Source organism: Ctenocephalides felis, unplaced genomic scaffold, assembly GCF_003426905.1.
Source record: "Ctenocephalides felis isolate EL2017-DRISC unplaced genomic scaffold, ASM342690v1 CF-g0.4_SCAFFOLD_00845, whole genome shotgun sequence".
Lineage (NCBI taxonomy): Eukaryota > Metazoa > Arthropoda > Insecta > Siphonaptera > Pulicidae > Ctenocephalides > Ctenocephalides felis.
The window spans coordinates 52,553,274-52,563,128 of NW_020536999.1; the positions used below are offsets into that span (position 1 = coordinate 52,553,274).

The window sequence follows — 9,855 nt, forward strand, 5'->3', positions numbered from 1 at the left end:
TACCAATGCAATGTCATAATTTTTACATTCACCCAATGCCACACACTTTGTAAATCTCGATATAATTAAATTTCATAAACGATATTGAAAATTTATTTCCATAGTACAAAACGTAATTAAACATTGTGATTTATATCGGGTGCATTCGTTTGACATGCAATACATCAATATTTACAATTTATGAGCTATTTTAAATTTTGTTCCGAATAATCCGGACAAACTTAAAGCTCGCTGGTATCGACGGATTATCTCATTTAATCATAGGAATTAAATAGAAATTTTATTTCTAAACCACAAATATTGTTTACTTTTTTGACATTCAAAAAGTTGCAGAAATTGGCAAATATTCACAAATAAATATTTGAAATAAATTACTAATATTTATGGAATTACATATGCTTTTGTTTTGTTGTGCTTTCACACCATGGACCTGCCTTTGGGCAGACAACTATTCATTATAATTTACTAGTGCCCATCTGAAGCTTTCTAGTTTCAAGTAAATGTTAAACGATTGAAAAATACACAGACAACAAATGTTTAAAAATATTTCAATAATTTGGAATTTCATATTTTTTTAAACTATCTGCAAATTAAATTCAGTACCTATTGCTTACAATTGGCCATGGTAATATAGAGCAGTTTTAATTGCGTTAAATTTATTTTTGAAATTTTAACATTTTTATTTGAATATACGATAAATCTTATATCAATTACAGTTACGATAGTTTCGTTACTACCTTAAAATGTCAAGGTTTTTGATATAGAACTATAAGAAAAACAAATCATGTCAAATGTTTTATTTTCCACACGCAAGTGTAATTTCATGCAAGTTGTAAATAACTTTTAATTAAAATAACTTTTCGTATTAGTAACGAACAACTCTAAAAAATATTACACGCGTTTCCAATTTACACAAGCGTTGGGTAAATAATAAATGTGTAATAATTATTGAAACTTTACTAATCTAAAGTTAATCTATAAGCTTTGAAAATACTAGTTAGAAGAGCAATTTCAAGAAGTCTATAAAATGTGAGGATGAATTGAGAAATAGATTAATCGTTAATTAGCTCAATAAACTTTTAAATTTCCGTAAATGATTCAAAAAACAATTTATTGTTAATAATAAGGCGACTTGCTGATTAGTTTCTGATAAAAACAGGTCGTGTCTCTTCGACAATACGTGGCCAAAAATGCAAAAAATGACAATTTTGAGAGAACGGATCATAAAACATCATTTGAACTGACAAAATAAAAAAAAGATTAAATTTTTAGGAAGGCAAGTTCAGTAGTTTCGGAGATACTGAAAAGCCCTTTTGCGGTCAAAAATTATTATTAAACATATGCACATCAAATTATCAGATATTTTATGTAGGTTTTAATAAGTTATTTTTTCACATAATGATGAGGCGCGTACCAAGATTTATAATGTTTTTTAAGTTAAGCACATCTATAATTGTAAGAATTTTTTTTTTAACATAAAATGATGTTAATACCTTCGCTGGCAAAAATTATCAATGATTTTTCATGTGATTACAATGTTGTATTTCATAGCAATATCGAACATGATGTTCTCAAACTCTAATTTGTATTGGAACTTATCATTGAGAGCAGTATTTTCATGATATAGTGCAAAACTACAGTCACTAGATATTAACAAAGTTACTTCTTCACCTAAAAATTATTTTTATTATTATACAAAAAAACTAGTTGAAAGTAGCATTTTGCCATAATTAAAAAGGCAAGTTTCATAAACTTTCCAAAATGTGTAATACTTGAGTTAGTCAACCAAAATTGAGATTTACACATTTAGATAGAATTTTCAACGGTTTATTTCAAAAATAATATTATTGCTTTTATTGAAATCTTAACATTGCGATTTTCAATTGAGTTTTCTCAAACCCATTTAGAAACTTATCTGTAATCGCTTTTATTGAAATCTTAACAATACGATTTCCAATTAAGTTTTCTCAAACCCATTTAGAAACTAATATGTAATTATATTGCACAGGCACGTGCTTGTATGTCCTAAAATTGTAGCTTATTATTTTAAATTTTAATGAATTGAAAATGTTTGACTCATCACATCACAAAAGCAACTTTTGACACAAATTTTGACTATAATATTTTTTCAAACTTTGTTGAATTTTAAAAATTTAGTTTGTTTTTCAGACCTAGAAATATATGACCAAAATTGATATATGTTTACAATTTTGTATATTACAACAAAAGCGTACAAGATGTCCTCAACATACCACTTAGTTAAGAAATCAAAGACTTAGTTAGGGGAACATATTAAATATCGTATAAAATTTGTCACCAAGCAAACCAAACAAATAATACCAAAACTGGTTGACTTTACATAAAATATATAGACTATAGACTTTTTAAAGAAATAGCTTTTTATGACATTACTGAAGTTTCTCAATTTGATTTCAATAACTATTTTCTTGCACAAGCATGTTTTTTTATTTATTACTATTACTATATTATTAATTTAAATTTTTACGGTTTTGAATCAGTTTAACTTTCAACCTTGTGCAAGAATTTCAAGCTTAACTGGTGGTCTAATAGACTTCAATATGATGAACTTGATGATGAACATTATATTTAATGTTCGAATGCTGTTTTCGGCTTTTTTTTCAGAGGCGAAATTCGTGCAGCTACTATGATTATTACAAAATTGCTATCCTTTGAAAATTAATTATGAATAGGCTTGACAAGAGCCTGAAATAATACTATAATGATTGATTACGGCTTGCTTATGGATAAATAAATAAATAAATATATAAACAACTATCCATTAGTCTTATGCTGATCTCTCTCTGAGTGCATTTCAATCTATTTGCATACAATTTTGCGCCAAATAAAATTTATATTCTGAGGAATGTTTGCAACAAAATGTTGATCCGAAAATAAGAAATTTCTATCCTTTGTTTACATTGAAACTATCATAGAGATTATTTACGAGTGCTATGTCGGAGATAAAACAGACGTAACATCAGTTTATTGCTACTATACGGATGCCAATAAACCGCGCACAAAACGAAGCAAATAGTCAAACAAGAAAAAGGAATATTCAATCGTCAAGCGAGTATTTCTACTATCCACGAAACCGCGGACTCGATTCGCCATCGATATTAAATCCGTAATATGATTCGGAACCGATATATCGATACCACTTCAGTTAATATAACTTCGCAAACGGCGATATTGTAAACCGCATATATGCGAAACAGGGAACATAGACTGAGAGCTAGGGACAAATCAGGAGTAGAAGAGATTTTGAAAGTTCTAGCTTTCCATGTCCATCATGAATCATTTTGTACCTGGATCAGGGGTCCCGGGTTCGAATCCGCTTCGAGGAGCCTGTTGTAAAGCAGTAGTGACAACGGCTTTCACTTGGAAATATAGATAGTAATATGTTTCCAAGTAAAAACAGCCCTGATACGGCATTGCTGCACGAATTAAGTCATCTCTGTTACAGTAATTGTAATAATAAAATTCATCACATAGAGATGTGACAACTGTTTGGGTTGTCATCTATAATAAAACAAACGTAGTTTGTAAGATATTCATCACAACAGCTCATAGGACCCATAAGTTCTAATCGCTGTTCAAATAAAATTCAAAAAAAAAACTTATCATTATTATTTGAAGGCAAATCCATGGTTTAAGAGTAGGGAAAACTGAGGACGTAATAATCGTTTATCTTTTATTAAAAAAAATAATTCTAACGTTTGTTCTTTCCCTTCACATTATGTAAAAAGTTTTGAATGATAATCCTGATATTTTAGTTACTAAATCTGATAAGGAAAATCTTACAGTTGTGATTGACAGGTCTGATTATTTTTATAAACCTCTTGCTAATGATCCCACTGACCACTTGAATAGAAAAACACACACACCTATTAGTAATTTTTCATAGTCTTCAGACAATTGTGCAGAAAATACTAAGTTTTTTGGCAAAACCGAATTCATTACATTTATCTTCGAACATGCAATCATTACAGTCTCAATTTTCTTTAAAAAACTTTGTTTCTCTGCCATTATTTGGAAAATGTGATTTTTTATATAATATTAAGTTAAATTGGGAATAATTGCGATTTTTAATGTAATACAATAAACTTGTTTTTATCGAAATATATTTAAGATTCTAATAAAATTCATATATGTAAATAATTTTTTTAGTCTTTAGGTGTAGTTATAATATCTGTAGTTGTTAAGAACTATTGTATTATGAATCATTATTAGCAAATGCTGAGTATATTAGATCTTGTATTAAAGTAAGTTATTAACACGTTTAGTACCAAATCTAATATTCGTATAAAACTTTTTATAAACCAACCTTTATTCATGCAATTAGGATAAACCAGATAAAATGGTTTACCTGGTTTTTCAAATAAACCTAGATACTAAGCCGGAAGGTCAGTCCTACTAAAAATTTGGTGACATCGGAAAATGGAGAGATAATAATTACTGCAACTCTTTTGGATGAATTGTAGATTTTATTTTAAATCTTACAAAATTCAGTACTAATATTTAATATAAGGTCGTAGGCAGTTCAATTATTACTGATCTTATTGCTCAATATGTACCCTTTATTCCTGGTTTTTCCTTATTGTAAAATAATGATCAATTTAAAAAAAGTAATATAAGTTAGTTTGGTACTAAACAAATTACAAATTTATCTTAATTACTTTTTACAGAATCGTTTTCAACATAGTATAGTCTAGCACCATAGAATTAGATTGTTGTTAATTTTTATTTGTAAAACTATCTTTATAAACGCAAGCACAAACATTATGTTGCTATTCAGAAAGATATTACTATATAAATAAAATCATCTGGATATAATGGCTGGTATATTAACATGTTATAACAAGATATCAAAATTCAAATAGTAAAATATAAAATAGTTGAATAATATGCAACAAAATATAATAAATATTCAAAATCGTTACAAACAGGTAGATATGTACTCTAAATATTCCGAGTGTCATTTCAAAAACATAACTTAAAAGTGCTATATTTGTCTTTGTATATTTATTTTTTACTGTCAATTTATTTTCACGTGATCAAACTATATTTTACCATCGTATACCTATCTATCTTTTATCATCTAATATTGCAAATTACTTATATACTGATTGTGATATTCGTCTGTCCCTGGAGGTTGACTTATGAACAAACGAAATCATCCGGCAGCAGATACTGGTAACTATTGAGAGTTATTGCGACGATATACAACTAGTTTGAAATTTCCCAAGCTTCGTGATTGAATCAATTCTCTTGGTATGTAACATGCATGAATATATACATATATTCATGAATATATACGACTTAAAGATCTGGGGTATAAAGGTCCACTAATAGACAACTATATTACGACTAACTTAAATTTTTCTGGACTCATATTTATAAAAAACTAAATTACGACTGTTTGGGGAATGCGTCATTTCATGCTTTTATGTGCTTTCTTTAGGGTGACTTTGAATTTCTATATAATAGTCTTTTATGTCAATGCCATCGCGGAGTGCAACACAATAGATGACTAAGTTGTTATTGCGCATTTTGTGGTCTAAAAAGAAATTTTATCAATGTATGCTGGGCTTGGCAAGGTTACTTCGAGCACAAAGATCCACTAATATATTACAACTGACTAACATTTTTTTGGATTCATACTTTATAGTAAACTGAATTACGACTGTCTAGGAAATGCGTTATCGCAGCCCTTTTATGTGCTTGCTTCAGTGTGACTTTGAATTTCTAGATAATAGTCTTTTATGACTTTATCAATGTCATTGCAGAGTGCAACACAATAGATGACTAAGTTGTTATTGACTATTTTGTGGTCTAAAAAAGAATTTTATCAATGTATGCTGGGCTTGGCAAGGTCACTTTGAGCACAAAGATCCAATAATATATTACGACTGACTAAATCTTTTTTGGATTCATACTTTACATAAAACTAAATTACGACTGTCTAGGCAATGCGCCATGCCTTTTATGTGTTTGCTTCAGGGTGACTTTGAATTACTAGATAATAGTATTTTATGACTTGTTCAATGTCATTGCAGATTGCAACACAATAGATGACTAAGTTGTTATTGACTATTTTGTGGTCTGAAAAGGAATTTTATCAATATATGCTGGGCTAGGCAAGGTTACTTCGAGCACAAAGGTCCACTAATATATTACGACTGACTAAAATTTTACGACTGTCTGGAGAATGCGTGATTTCATGCTTTTTATGTGCTTGCTTCAGGGTGACTTTGAAGAAATAGATAATAGTATTTTATGACTTGTTCAATGTCATTGCAGAATGACGATGACTAAGTTGTTATTGCGTATTTTGAAGTCTAAAAAGGAATTTTATCAATGTATGCTGGACTTGGAAAGGTTACTTCGAGCACAAAGGTTCACTAATATATTACGACTGACTAAAATTTTTTTGGATTCATTGAAAACTAAATTACGACTGTCTAGGGAATGCGTCATTGCATGCCTTTTATGTGCTTGATTCAGGGTGACTTTGAATCACTAGATAATAGTATTTCATGACTTGTTCAATGCCATTGCATAGTGCATCAGATGACTAAGTTGAATTTGCGTATTTTATGGTCTGGAAAGGGATTTTATCAATATATGCTGGGCTTGGCAAGGTTACTTGGTGCATACAATGTTGTATCTTGAGTAACATAACAAACTCCGTTGTTTGTATTTTACCCCTCATATAGTGGTTCATAAAATTATTTGTAATTATCACGAATGGTTAGATGGCCCTTACAATTCATACCAGAGCTTAACGACAAGCGGAAACAAGGTTATAGTATTGATATACCGCTCCTGAAAAAGAAATCTCACGTTGTTTGTAAATTGAGCTTTTAAGTGCAACATAGAGCTTTGGTTAAATTATGATTATGTACGATTGTAGTACATTAACAAACTTTGTATGTTTTGTTAACAAATTTCAGCGAATGATCTCACAATGAAAAATAATTCCAATAACATCAACCACCTGATTCTGCAGGTGTTCTCTAGCTCCACAATTTGCAAACTCATTTTAAAACATCTCAGAAATGCATTATATTCCTATCACGATATTCTTATCTTACAAATCTAACTCTTGTTGTGCAGCGACGTAATATTTTTTAATATCTCTCGCACACGTCACGTTTTATTTCGTCGCAATATCGCACGGCGGCAAGTGGAGCGGCTCTAAACGACGCGATGTGTGTACAAAGAGTTATGACGACAATAAGTCCTAGATAATATATCACCAACGGTGGTGTCTGCCGACCTCCAGCACCACCATCTGACAAAATAAGCCGAGTGTTTTGTGCATTTCTTCTTTCGCTAATAAAAATTTATTTGCCGCGAACATTATTCAAAAATGCATCCGCGATAATGAAGTATGTGCTGCAGTAATTGTGATAAAGCTGTTAGGGTTTATCCACGGCTTGGAACTGTCGAGTCGAATATTTTGAAAGGCAAGGTAAAAAATAACTATCTAAGTGGTGTATAAAATTTAAAGTAGTTATTTCCACATTTGTCAAAATATTGATTTAGAGAACTATTTTATTCAATGCATTACATGGCCAAATCCGATATTTTAGATTGATTCTTCAGGTTTTCCAACATAGTATAAAAGATTCGTATTTTCTATTAAAATTACAATATTTTAATGTATACAACATAATGCTGGAATGGTACATAAGTCCACCTTAAGGTATTATACTTTATCATTACAATTATCAATCAGTACATTTATATGTAAAAAATATGAAACAGTGTCTTGTTTTTATGCTATAAAAAAGAATAGTTTTGGTCATTTTTAAAAAATATCACATCAGATTTTACCGAAATAAAAAGAGTACTGATTACATGTATGGTGGATCAATATAAACTTTGACATAAAGTGTTTTCCAAACTATTTCTCGAGTATATTGGCCAAGGGCCTGAATGTTATTTGAATAATTCTTACATTTTAGGTGAAAGTTAGGTTAAACATAGTCCAAATATAAAATACCTTTCCTTAATATACAGTTAAGTGTCCATCAATAGAGAAGAGTTATATTGATGAGTTGCACTTGGATGAAAAATTAAATCGATTTTTTTTTTGCCATCTTGTGCTTTTTTAATTCTGCAAAGTAAAAAGGCATCTTAAGCTTGTGAAAAGTTATGACCTATTTCTGGTGACGAGAACTTCAAAACGACAGTGTCAAAATTGGTTTACCAAATTTTTCTCTGGTGATTATTTTTCAGTCAAAGATAAAATACTCTATGATTGTCCAGTTGAAGTTAATAAAAAACTAATAAAATGAAACAAAACAACCAAAACGAATTTTTAGCCTAAATAAAGTTAGTAGTCAGTTTAGATTCCATCAGTAAAAAATAATTTTCTTGATCCATTTTGCGTCGTTTTCGCAAAACATGTGAAACATTGTTATTTTGTTATATTTTATTGTTTTCCTAGTATTATCTTATATTCAGAAATTTTATTTATATTATTTATTAATTTTATTTTTATTATTATTTGCTTCTATTTTATATTAAATCAATATATTACGGATAATATTTTCATATAAGTTCTATCCTTTGCACTCTTATTTATTTAAATTTATGTTATTATTTATCAATATTGCTAGATGTTAATTATTTAACAGTTGTAATAAATATTGAAATTAAAAAAAAGTAAAACATGTGAAATTAAATCGAATCTTTTTGTCATATTTTGTTTCATTTTCTGCAAAGTATAGAGACATCTTAAACACACGAAAAGTTATGACCTATTTCTGGAGACGAAACCTTGTTTATCAAATTTCGTTCTGTTGATTTTTTACTCAAAGATGAAATACACTCTGGTCGTTCATCAGTTGATGATGATTAAAAAAGAATTGTCTACTTAGAACTGTTGTTATCAACCGAATAATCAATTCTGATGTTGATTAAAAAACTGATGATGATTTCCGATTAAACAAGTAATGAAATTAAATAATGAAGTCGAAGTTACAAATCGTTACTTATTCCATTAATGACATCACATATCTGAAGCCACTTGGTAAAAATTATTGGAGTTTTGTTGTGATATTGTGCCAATCCACCATACAGCCGTGACTTTGCACCTTCTGATTAATTTTTCTTGCGATATTTAAAAACAATTAGATTCGTATACAATTTAATAGTTATGGTGATATCAAATTGTACTTGATTTATTTTTTTGCTAATAAGAACCATAGTTTTTTTCAGCAAAATAATGAATAATTTATTATAAGAATTATTATGAGAATAAAAGATGATGATGCTGCTTTGAAAACGAGGAAACGTGATTGATCAAAATGAACAACATGAAGAAGACTGAAAAAAATATTTGAATAGGCAATAGCATTATCACATTTTTGGACAAATGAACAGGATTGGTAAATCACCTATTAGAGTGCCAACTAGGAGAAATGAATAGAATTTGTAAACAACTCATTTGAGTAAACACGATAATATTTATTTACTGCTATATAGATTGCAAGTTTACATTGCTAAGTATAATTAAATTAAATTAAATTATTTTAAAACAAATAAATTATTATCGAAATAGTAACAATTCGTTTTGATAGTTTTTACAGTCAAATATCATTCTGCTCATGTTGTCTTGATAAAGATAATAAAGTTATAAACTCTGCATTTGATTTGCATCAACACATGACTTTTTTATTTAAATTATAATTGCTTGTATTATAAAATAAACATTGAGCTTTAAAATTGAGAAATTTATTGGCCAATTCTCGGATACGAGATCTAAATTTTATGTTATTTTTAAATGTTTTAGGAGTGCAAAAATAAAAATAAATGAATTCAACA

The 9,855-nt window shown here is 29.0% G+C and overlaps 1 protein-coding gene across 1 annotated transcript in view; it reads right to left on the reverse strand.

Annotated features, from left to right (window-relative positions):
• Positions 1-9,855, reverse strand: part of LOC113385395 (zwei Ig domain protein zig-8-like) — an 861,302-nt gene that overhangs the window by 204,810 nt on the left and 646,637 nt on the right. The gene's annotated exons all lie outside the window — the stretch shown is intronic.